Source organism: Lutra lutra, chromosome 11 (assembly GCF_902655055.1).
Source record: "Lutra lutra chromosome 11, mLutLut1.2, whole genome shotgun sequence".
In the NCBI taxonomy this organism is placed as follows: domain Eukaryota; kingdom Metazoa; phylum Chordata; class Mammalia; order Carnivora; family Mustelidae; genus Lutra; species Lutra lutra.
Genome location: NC_062288.1, coordinates 93605171 through 93617723, shown reverse-complemented (window position 1 = coordinate 93617723; position 12553 = coordinate 93605171). Strand labels below are relative to the sequence as shown.

Here is a 12553-nt window from a genome sequence, read left to right as displayed (position 1 = left end):
CCCAGGCACCCCCGGTTTGTTTGTTTGTTTTCAATTTTTAAAAAAATACATTTTTTAAAAAAGAATATTTCAGGGGCACCTTGGTGGCACAGCCAGTCAAGCATCTGAGTTTTGGTTTCAGGTCAGGTCGTGATCTCAGGGTGGGGAGATCAAACATTTTGACAGGTTCCGTGCTCAGTGTGGAGTCTGCTTCAGGTTCTCTCCCTCTCCCTCAGCTTCTCCTGCTTGTGCTCTCTCTCTCTAAAATAAATAAATGAATCTCGAGTATTTCACAAGAAAGCAATACAGTTACAATAGAGCAGATAGACTACATTTAACAGTACTTATCAGGTGGCCTGGGAAAATTTTCAACGTCAGGGAATCTTCTTTTCCATAAAAAAAATTTCTTTTAGGTGCTATTTATTTATTTGTTTGTTTTAGAGAAAGAGAAAAAGGCAGGGAGGAGCAGAAGGAGAAGGACACACACACACAGAGAGAGAGAGAGAGAGAGAGATTCTTAACCAGGCTGTACGCCCAGCATAGAGCCCAGTGTGGGGCTTAATCTCACAACCCTGAGATCATGGCCTGAGCCAAAATCAAGAGTCAGATGTTTAACTGACTGAGCCACTCAGGTGCTCCCCTCAACCACCCCCCCCCACCAAAAAAAACCCCCAAAAAACAACTTATTAAATGTCAAGTTGTATGTGGTGTGGATAATTGCTTATTCACAGACAGCCTCTGTTTTTGGAGTGCTGAAGGTATACAACAGAAGGTCACACTCCAGAATGTTCAGGACATGAAGAAGACTAGAAATGAGACAGAGAAAAAAAGTAGAATCTCAATGTCGGAAAGGGACCTTGAGGCCATCAGGCCCAATCCTTAACCTAGTAAGAATGTTCTCCTACAAAGAAAGTAGTATTTAGAGAACTTGGTAAGGCTGTATTTGATCTCTCTTGCCTCTCGAGGTTGTTACTTGGACTTCTGCTACAATGACTCACATAGCAGATTTCTTACTAATTTTTTTTTAAAGATTTATTTATTTATTTTGGAGAGAGAGAGAGAGCAAGCGAGCACGAGAGCATGAGTAGGAGGGGCAGAGGGAGAGGGAGAGAGAATCTCAAGCAGGCTCAGTGCTGAGCCCGATGTGGGCCTTGATCTCATGACCCTGAGATCATGACCTGAGCTGAAACCAAGAGTTGGACACTTCACCAACTGCCCACCCAGGCACTCCTGTTTCTTTCTAAATTTTAAGGCAGCCAGTTCCACTGTGGGATAGCTCTACCTGTTGGAAATGTTAGTGAGTTACTAGCACCAACAAGGTAAGGGCATTTTTAAGGTGAAGTTAATACAGTGGGAGGGGAGGGCCTGTCCAGCTCTAAAACTTTATGATTGGCAATTGCTGACTTCTTCATTCCCAGCCTTACCGTTTGTACAAAATATTTCTGTTGGCCCAACAGTGCTTGTGGTCAGCTTCATTTTTGTTTAGTAAACAGAGATGTATGTTCTCAAAGAGTAATTTTAAGCTAAGGTTTTTGGAAAATAAACTGCATGTTTGTGATAAACACTCAGCCCATTTTTCTTTTCCAGTTTGTCCACATGAAACTAAAAAGGATCAGAGAGCTGAGTCAGACACTTTTGGCCCTTCTTCCCAGCCTCCAGCTTCTTCCCTCTGGCTGTGTGCTTCTGGCTGCTTCTGGAACTTTCCTTCACTCTCTGTCATTTGTCTGGGCTGCCCATAGCCTGGACAACCAGCTGTGAGTCAGGAGTCCCGGATTCTATGTCTGTGTTGTCTTCTTCTGTGTGACCTTGGGGGAGGTCACGTAACCTTGGTGATGATGGTACCCAGAGAGGTGGTGGGGGCTCTCTGGGAGAGAGACACAAGGGGGAAAATCCAGGGAAATGTTGCCCTCAATCCTTTGTGAGAAAATTTTTATCTGGGGTCCCCAGGACCCTCCAGATGGGCGAGGTTATCCCTACTAGGGGTTTTGCTACCTGTATTGCCTAATGCAAAGGGATGTTTTGTCCTGTGAGAGACAAACAGGAAACTAGCAGCGATGCTGTGAAGAGACTCTAAGAGTCTAGAGCCCATATTCTGCTTCTAGCCACTAATTCGCCGGCGGACCTTAGGCAAATTCTTTCGCCCCCTGGGTTATTTCCTCATCCCTACAGCAAGGCGGTTGGACTCGATAATCTCTACATTTTCCTCCAGAGGTATAAATCTGTGACTCTGTGTTCAACAGAGTATAGTTAATGGAGAAGCAAGTGGAGGCGGCCATCATGTGAAAAGAGCCTCCCCAAGGGAGTTTGGAGTAAATATTATTACAGAAAAGGCAACTAAGTGTGGAGGTGCTCCTGAGTGCAAAATGGGGAGGTCTGAAAGGTAAAATGCATCGGTGACAAACTTTGAGGCATTCTGTTCTCTTCATGAGGAAATTTTGTTTTCCTCCATCTCACTGCCAGTCGGTCTGTGACTTGGCAAGTGAAGACAGACAGGAGTGGAGTGTAAGGTAGCTCCACTCTGGAGAAAGGAGACGCAGAGAGATGAGGCCAAGATACGTGGAGGTGGAGGACAAGGAAGCTGGAGGGTTCCATGATAGAGGGTTTTCTCCTGAGGAGTGAGGCAGCTGCCTTCTGAGGGGAGGGATGTAAGATGAAATGGAGCAGGGGAGGAGAATGTGGCTGTCAGGGGGCTCTTTCTTTTTTAGGGAATAATCTTGGGTTGTAGAGTTGAGTTGTAGAACAACTCTGAGGGCCAGACTGATGTTGGAGGGCACCATTGTACACTGTGACACTCCCTGGGGAGGGCACGGCCAGGAGGGGATGGGGAAGTACATGGAGGAGAAGATTCTGGTTTGAGCACACATCACACTGACCTCAGTGTGCTGTAGTGACATGAGCTCTTGGACATTACTGTCAACAAATAGCATCTTTCTGCATGTGTGTGTGTATGTTGAATGTCATTCCCTCTCTTTTTAGCAACCTCAAATCATCCCATCTGTCTCTAGCACTTTCCCTCTATGAATGCATATGAGGAAGGATTGTGGATGGCGGAGGGTCAGCGTGTGGCAGACGGTGAAGTGTGCCAGGCGGGTGGATGATACAATCCATTACATGAATGAAGGTGATCTGGCCGGAATTCAGTTCAGAAAAATTAGACACTGTTTTTGGAAAAACGGGTTGTTACTTTTGCAGTTAGATTGTTATTTTTGGATTAAATTCCTTGGGAGTGTTTTAGCTTGCTCTCCACGTATCCCTTTTGGTTCTTTAAATTATGATGATCTCCTGTAAGGTGATCTTGTACTGCTGAACCTGTGGTCGAGCACGGTACCTTTGTAATCTCCTGTATTGGGACGTGGGAACAAAGGAGGCCCTTTGTTCAAAAGAATGTCTACTTGGAAGGGTGTAAGTGGAGCGTTCACGTCTTTGGCTCCTTAAGAGCCATTTTATAGAAAGTCCTCGGGACACAGAAGTGCCTCGCCAGAGACCTGCATAACGAGTATAAAGAGGCCCCAAAGGGCATTGTGCCCCAGCCTTGTCTAAAGAATGGGACCATTGGCACTAAAGCCCAAGTGTCAAAAACATTTGATAATAGAGGGAACTGAGTCTGTTCTAAGAAGTTTGTTTTTCTCAAGACTCAATGCCAAAGGTGTCAATTTCCTTTAAAGTATTGGGTTGAGAATTTTGAAGACTCAGAAAAACGAGGCTCAATGACCAACAGGAAAACGACTGGCTTGCAGGGAAATGTAAAAGCCATCTTTGTATGATTCCAAGTGATTGTCTCACAGGCACTTAATGGGTAAGGAAAGGTAGATGATGCCAGTTTTCAGATGTGCTGGGTCGCGGGCGCTAACAGAATTATCTTTGAGTATCAACTGTCTCTTCCTTGAGAAAATAAATGAAGTCTTCCCATGATGCCAGTTTTCTCCTCAGTTACTGTCCGCTCCCTCCTTCCCTTTCACAGCCTGAGATCTTGAGACAGTTTGAGAGTATCCGGCATTCGTCACCGGCCACTGACTTCCCAATTCCCTAGTTGCTTCTTTAAATTCTGCCCCTGCAGGAGGTTCTCAAGGTCACCAGTAACCTCCAGAGGACAGACAGTGAGCACTCCATGATTCTCGAGACACTTTCTTCTCTTGACTTCTCTTCTGACTGTCCTCCTCTGTCCAACCTTCAGACCTCTGAGCTCTCCCACTCTGGGGCCTGACTTCATTGCCTCCCCCATATTGCGGACTGAATTGTGTCCCTCTCACCCACTCCCTGTTTCCATAGGGTGATGTTCTAACCTCAGGACCTCAGAACGTGACCTTATTTGGGAATAACCTGTTCTATGTTAGTATCAATACCTATTTTTATGAAAATACTGTATTTTCCAAAACAATTTAGTGAAAAGAATAGCAGGGATTGCTTTATTTTGCAAGTTTCCTTAATGGCTGACTTAATAGGAGACAGCTGGATGCCTTTTGCATATCTATTTTTACTTTCGGACTCGTTGCTATATGTTTTTTTGTTGAAATATGTGGTGAAAATCTCGCCTCACATAAATATGTAGTTTGAAAAAAGGGAAAAATGGGGATGCCTGGGTGGTTCAGTTTGTTAAGTGTCTGCCTCAGGTCAGGATCCCAGGGTGATGGGATGGAGTCCCACATGGGGCTCCTCGCCCCGCAGGGAGCCTGCTTCTCCCTGTGTCTGCTGCTCCTCCTGCTTGTGCTCTCTCTCTCTCTCTGACAAATAAATAAGATCTTTAAAAAAAGGAAAAATAAATAAAGAATGGAAAAATGTTACTAGTTTTTTCAGGGAGTTGTGTCTGTCATTGATACTCTCCTGACACTTAACAAGCAGTCATTTTTAAAAGCGTAGGTGCCATATGGAATCAGAAACCAAACCATTGACCTTTTCATTACAATCCCTTGGCTAATCGTGTAATTTCCATGGATCATTTGCCCAAATGTGGCTGTATAACATCATGAATTGGGCATTTGGGAAATATCGGTTCCCTGAGTTTTGCAGATCTCCCAAATGCTGTCACATTTCATCATACAACCACTTCAAAAAAAAAAAAATCACATTTATAGATATCCCCCACAGAAATATCCTCATCAGAAAAGTTTTCTGCATTGAGAAGCTGTCAAGTTCCTGTTGGCGCATAAAAGTTTTCCAAAATTTTAATTGTGGTTTGAAAGTTAGAATTTCATCATTGGCAACAAACAATGTCGGTTGTTTTCCTTTGAAACGACAGAATCGTTTGGATCGGCTCTGAGAATGCGCCCGCCAAATGCCTCTGTCTGAATAAGCATCACTTGTCAGCTGTTCCTCCAAGTAAAGATGGCGTTTTATGAAAAGAGCAGCTCATTCTGCTGACAACTCACACCAGCGCTCTCCTGACTTCATATGCCAGGGATGTGCTTTCTGGGTGCTTTCCATTTTGTCCCCCTGGATATTAAAAATAAAACAATATCTTATGGTTCGCCTGGACCATGGCTCTGCCTGCTGGGGCTTCTCCCTCCCTCCCTACCCGCTCTGCATTTACCAGGTGCCCCCTGGCTCTGGACCCATCAAGGGCACCAGCCGCTCTTGTGATAAAGCCACAGTCCTTAATAGGGTCCATGGCTTGTGGCTGTCCTCCTTGGGTTTCCTGCACCAGTGCAATCCCACTCCCCGGCACTCCTTCTCTCTGCCCTATTTATCCAGACTTCTTTCCCCAAGGAAGAAGTCGGATTGTGCAGCCCAGAGAGCTGTGTTTTCTCCTTCTGTGTACCCATCGCAGTTATAACACATTTGTCCCTGTGGTTATTTAATAATCTGATTACCGAGACCAGAGTGTCTCAGCTCTTGGAGCCGCGCTGTCGGGGTTCAAGTCCCCGTTTTACCACTTGCTAGCTGAGCAACCTTGGACTTGTCACCCGTCTCAGATTCCTAATCTGTAAACCAGGTAAATCACAACAATGAGGATTTAAATTATACCTATTTCTTCGGGGCTTTGTCTTACATCAGGTCATAGAAAACCTCATCGGGGTATTAGCCATTGAAATTAGGGTTATTATGTTTGACTGTCCTGCTAGACTTCACCAGAACAGGAACTGTTTTGTTCATGTTGTACCTTGTCTGGCACATCATAGTTACTCAGTACTTTTGAGATGATTTTCTTTTATTGTCAATGAAAATTTAGTTTTAATTAAATGTTTGATTTTCTTTAAAGTAGTCAATGGGGGAGCCCCTGGGTGGCTCGATCGTTAGGCAGCTGCCTTTGGCTCAGTTCATGATCCCGGGGTCCTAGGATCAAGCCCCTCATTGGGCTCCTTAATCATCAGGAAGCCTGCTTCTCCCTCTCTCCCTCCCCCTGCTTGTGTCCCCTCTCTTGCTCTCTCTCTCTCTATCAAATAAATCAATAAAATCTTAAAAAAAAAATAAAATGGGACGCCTGAGTGGCTCAGTGGGTTAAGCCGCTGCCTTCAGCTCGGATCATGATCCCAGGGTCCTGTGATCGAGCCCTGCATCGGTCTCTCTGCTCAGCAGGGAGCCTGCTTCCCCCTCTCTGCCTGTCTCTTTCTCTTTCTGCCAAATAAATAAATAAATAAAATCCTTAAAAATTTAAATAAAATAGTCAACGGATGCCAATTAAAAAAAATCAAGTGGTGCAAAGAGTTTATCAAAATAATGATAAAGTCTCCTGCTTCCATCCATGTGCAATTTTGTTCCCTTAGGATTACTTTTGTCTAGTTTTTTCTTCCTGTGGTTACTTTCAAAATCTCTAGATAATAAGCTGCCATTGCTATTCTTTTTTTTTTTTTTTTTTTTTGACAGACAGATCACAAGTAGGCAGAGGGGCAGGCAGAGAGAGACAGGAGGAGGAGGCAGGCTCCCTGCTGAGCAGAGAGCCCGATGCGGGACTCGATCCCAGGACCCTGAGATCATGACCTGAGCCGAAGGCAGAGGCTTTAACCACTGAGCCACCCAGGCGCCCCTGCCATTGCTATTCTTGATTTCTCTGCCTTAGACAGTATCTATTGACTTGTCCACTGCTTTAGATGTGGTCTCTCCTTTCTCTGCTAAAACGCAAGCTCCACGAGAGCAGTGACTTGGTTGTGTTTCCAGCTGTTCTGCAGAGCCTAAAACAGAGCCTGACACATTGTAGGTACTCCCCAAAAACTGTGGTGCCTAAAAAAGAGCCTGACACATTCCAAAATAACCACGGAATGAGTAAGTGGCTACATCAAGACACACTTCTGGAAGTTTCTGTAGATGCTTAGCCTTTGGCTTGGCAAAGCACCAGTAATGCTCAATGGAAATGAAATGCGCCCTATTTCTATCTTTGCTCTTGCACAACTGTTATCTTCTGTCTCTTCTCTGATCAGTTTCCATATCCATTTTTCAACTTACCCAGCTGTGAATAGGAAGCCGGCTCAAGTTGCCATTTCATTTTGTAACATTGTATCACTAAGGACTGACAAGTTTTCCCTCAAGGAATTTTTTGTATTGTTTCTCTCTTTGTGGACAATAACTATTATTTACAATGCAGAAATCCATAAAGCTCTAAAAACAAAAACAGTTTTTATGGACTCTGCAGCACAATCTGACCTGATTTAACATGAGGCAGGTATGATTTCTATTGATTCTTCATAGTAAGAATGTAAATATTTAAGTACAGAAGGATTAACATGTTTTGACTATAGGGTGCTGCCCCCAAGACCCACAGGGATATAATATATCATCTGTATCTGGCTTAACTTTCTAAATAGAGAACATTATGAAATCTGCAAGCCATCTGTCCCCAAGGTTTAAGATCTGTATCAAGAGCATTATGTGTTTGTTACAGAAATATCAGAGAATAAACAAAAGGACTAAGTACATAAATCTAGACCCAAACCCAACCCATTGTTATGATTTCAGTGTATTTCCTTCCACATCTTTCTATGCGGATTATTCATGTTGAAAAAAATTCAATGATACTATATATACACTGTTTCATAAAATATTTTATCAACAGTGTTCCAAAAACGCATTTCCTTGTCAGTAGAACGCTTTTCATGCTGTTTTAATAGCTACCCTGTATTTTTTTTTAAGATTTTATTTATTTATTTGACAGACAGAGATCACAAGTAGGCAGAGAGGCAGGCAGAGAGAGAGGGGGAAGCAGGCCCCCTGCTGAGCAGAGAGCCTGATGCGAGGCTCGATCCCAGGATCCTGAGATCATGACCTGAGCTGAAGGCAGAGGCTTAACCCACTGAGCCACCCAGGCACCCCGCTACCCTGTATTTTACCACACACATTTAACATTTAACATTTAACCCCCTTATCCTTTCCTTCTTCTGCAAAGTCGTCCTTGAAAAGGGTTCTGCAAAATCTCCAGGGTTCTGTGCACCAGTCTGAAAAGCACCAGTCTGGCTCAGTATCTTCATTTGGCAGTAAAGAAACTGAGTCTCTTGATGGTGAGCTGTCCCCACCCCCACCCCCACCCCCACCCCGGGGCTGCTCAAATCTCTCAGGCTAATTTGATTTAGAACACACATCTCCAGAGATTGATCTCTGTCCTCGCTCCATGGTGTAATGACAGCTAAGCACAAGTGTTCCTTGCTCTTACCAAAATCTTAAAAAAAAAAAAAAATATTTTGAAATAATTATAGATTTCACAGAAAGTTGCAAAGAGAACAGGGAGATCTTATATACCCCTCACACAGTCTTCCCCCATTGGTTACACGGGGAAACTGACAATGATATAAGGCTTGTATATGGTTCTATGTCATTTTTATCACATGCATGAATTCACATAACCAGCCCCATAATCAAGACAGAGAACTCTCCTGTCATTGTGAAGATTTCCCTCGTTATCCCTTCAGAGACCTGTGCACACACACCATCCCCCTCCACCACTCCCAGCAGTCCTAATCCCTAACAACAGCTAGTTTGTTCTCCATCCCTATCATTTTTGTCATTTAGAGAATGTTATATGATTGGAATCATACACCGTGTGACTTTTTCAGATTGGTTTTTGTCACTTAGCATAATCACCTTGGGATCTACCCAAGTTGTGTTTATTGATAATTTATCACTTTTCATGCTGAGTAATATTCTAACATATGGATATGCCCTAAGTAGGAAGTTTTGGTTGTTTCCAGCTTTGGGCTATTACAAAAAAAGCTGCTGTGATTGATATAGGTTTTTGTTTTGATGAATGTAAGTTTCCATTTCTTTGGGATAAGTGACATGAGTGTGACAGCTGGGTCCTAAGGAATATGCCTATTTAGCCTTTTAGAAAACTGCCGGACTGTTTTCCAGAGTATATCATTTCACATTTCCACTGGCAACTCATGACAGATCTAGTTTCTCCACATTTTTGCAGTGTTTGGAATTGTCACAATTTATTATTTGAGCTGTCCTAATAGGTATATACTGGTATCGCATCATGGTTTTAATTTGTATTTCCCTAATGGCTAGTCATGTTGAACATCTCTTAGTTACCATCTGTGCGTCCTTTTAGGTGAAATGTCTCCTTATGGCTTTGGCCCATTTTCTAATTGGATTTTTTACTGTTGAAGTTTGAAAACTTCAGTTTTCTTTATCTAGTTGAGTCCTTTATCAGATATGTGGCTTACATATATTTTCTCCCAGTCTTTTAGCTTGTCTTTTTGTCCTTAAAAAAAAAAAAAAAAGATTTATTTATTTATTTGAAAGAGAGAAAGCATGTGAGTGGGGAGAGGGCAGGGGGAGGGACAGAGGGAGAGGGAGTCTTAAGCAGACCCCATGGTGACTGCAGAGCCTTTCCTGGGGCTCAATCCCATGACCCTAAGATCGCGACCTAAGCCAAAACCAAGAGTCTGTGCTTAACCAATGACACCACCCAGGCTCCCCTCTTTTTATCCTTTTTACAGGATCTTTTGCATAGAAAACTTTTGTATCATTTTTTGGTTTGTTTTATGGATTGCATTTTATATGTCTTAACTAAGAATTTTTCACTAAGCCCTTGGTTCTGAAAATGCTCTACTATGTTTCTTCTCAGTTTTATAGTTTTACTTTTTTTTTTCTTTCCTTCCCTCTTTCCTTCCCCCTCTCCCTCTTCCTTCCTTCCTTCATTCCTTGAGTTAGAGAGCATGGGCTTTCACACACGTGGAGGATGGGAGGGGCAGAGGGTGAGACAGAATCTCAAGCAGACTCTCCACTGAGCAAGAAGCCTGACTTGGGGCTCGATCTCCCAACCCTGAGATCATGAACTGAGCCAAAATCAAGACTGGGATACTTCACTGACAGAGCCATCCAAGTAATCCTAGTTTCACGTTTTAAATTTATGATCCGTTTTGAGTTAATTTTTTTTTTTTAAAGATTTTTATTTATTTGTCAGAGAGAGAGGGAGAGAGAGCAAGCACAGGCAGACAGAATGGCAGGCAGAGGCAGAGGGAGAAGCAGGCTCCTGCTGAGCAAGGAGCCCGATGCGGGACTTGATCCCAGGACGCTGGAATCATGACCTGAGCCGAAGGCAGCTGCTTAACCAACTGAGCCACCCAGGTGTCCCAGGATTGAGTTAATTTTTGTAGAGGGTATGAAGTTTAGGTCTTGGTTCTGTTTTTAACCCATGGATGTCCAGTTGGTCTAGCACCATTTGCTGAGAAGGTGATCCTTCCTCTACTGAAACGCATTCCACCTTTGTCAAACATCAGTTGACCTGACTTGTGTTGTGGGTTCATTTCTGGGTTCTCTATTTTCTTGCATTCACCTGTGTATCTATGTTTCCATCGGGACCACAGTCTTGACTGTTGTAGCTGTACAGTAAGTCTTGAAACCAGCTAGAGTAGTTTCTCCTACTTTATTCTTCTATTCATTAGGCCTCTATTGATATGACCCTCTCTGGGAGGAGAGGAGTGCCTGGTTATTGCTCTTCACAGGACCTCCACGCCCCATTACAGATGAACAGTCAGGGAGTTCTCATTAGATCTCTTCTGATACCACCCAACGAGGCTAACAAGGGGTGCCTTATTATCACAGGGTGGGACTGGGAGTTCAGACTCTGCACTTGGCCTTCTCTGACATAATACTAGGGGTGTCACTTTGGTACATCTGGGTGAGAGTAGAAGTCTGGGCTTTCTACTTGGGCTTTGCCGGCATGAGTGGGCATGGGACCACAGTTTTTTCTGTGGTGTTCAGTTGAATTAGAGTGATTATTATCTGGAAGTCTTCTTTCTTGCTAGGCTGCCCCTTTCCTGATCCCTTGGCTAGAGAGAACAGGCTTTATTTGGGATTTTTTTCTATCTGCATATCTTGCTGCAAGCCTAGAATGTAATAGGCAAAAGAAACCCCAGAGAACTCACCTCTGTCGTTTCTCAGACCCTGAGTTTCCTAAAAGGTCTTCTCTCTACCTATCAGAGCCTTCTAATATTTATTATGTATATAATGTTTAGAATTTTCTGTTTTACTTATTGGGAAGAAAAAGTATTTCTACACCATCTTTCCAGAAGCAGAAGTCAAAGAAATTTTTTAAAAAAAGCAAATCAAGTAAGGAATGTCATTCCCCGGCTTCAAAATTTCCAAGTGCTTCCCAGTGATTAGAGAAAAATCCAAAAACCCAAATTTCTTATCAGCCCCTCAGAACAATCCTTGGCTTGTCTCCTGCTTCTGCTCTGACACACTTGCCCCAGCCACACTGGCTTCCTTTCCGTTGCTTGAACACGTTGTGAGACAACACCTTGCATAGGTGTAAACAGGGACTATGCCGTTAGAGGACCTGTCCTGAGCGGTGTGTGACCTCCCACCACTTGCTTAGCTTTTTTGTGCCTCTGTTTCCCTGTATGTGACTTGAGACTAAGAACACCTCCAACCTCATAGGGTTATTGAAAAGATGATGTGATTGACACATGTAAAGTAATGAAATGTGCTCTGTAGGCATAGGGACAATGCCCAGCATGGGGGGGGGAGCACTCAAGAGATACATTAGCTATGGGGATGAGCTCCTGCATGGCTGGCTGTTCCTTGCTGCCTGGCTCCCTTCCCCCAACTCCTTTTGTGCAAGCCGGGCTCATTTTAATCCTCTAAACCTCAGCTCCACGGCTGAGTTTGCTAATCTAAAGTAGCCTCTCCTCCTTTCTCTGAAGCCTAGCCTTCCTATATTGGCTCTTTTCATAATCTGCAATATCTTGTTAATTTATTACTTGTTTACTGTTTGTCTCTTTCCTTCTGGACACAAGCTTCATGAGGGTAGGGACCTTGTCTCTTACTGCCCTATCCTCAGAGCCCAGAACAGAGCGGCACATAGTACACTCTCAATAAATATTTATAGGATGGATGAAAGAATTCAGGTCATTTATGGTTACACACTTAGGACACAGGATGCTGCAATAGACATTATACCACCTTAAAATTTTTTTCATAGGATGAAGTTCCTCAAGTGGGATCACTGGGTCCGAGGATATGCAAATTGCCTTTTTGACAGATTGCATTAATTTATTGTCTGGCAGGGGTCCGATGAACGTGCCGTACATCTGCACCCTCCACTTAGGGCTTTTAGGAGGAAAAAAAAGCAAGCCTTGAAATACAGTCTCCCTCCTATATACTTCTACATTCACAATAACTACCCAATATTCTGTTATAC

General features: G+C 43.4%; 1 protein-coding gene across 4 annotated transcripts in view; it reads left to right on the top strand.

The window, feature by feature from the left end:
• Nucleotides 1-12553, top strand: part of ATP6V0A4 (ATPase H+ transporting V0 subunit a4) — a 75528-nt gene that overhangs the window by 9966 nt on the left and 53009 nt on the right. The window contains exon 1 of one of the 4 annotated variants that reach the window (XM_047695583.1): nt 2451-2624. The exons of the other annotated variants lie outside the window; for them this stretch is intronic. The gene's annotated coding sequence lies outside the window, so the exon portion shown is untranslated. Of the gene's footprint in view, nt 1-2450; nt 2625-12553 lie in introns of those variants that run through there. 4 annotated transcript variants of the gene reach the window in all.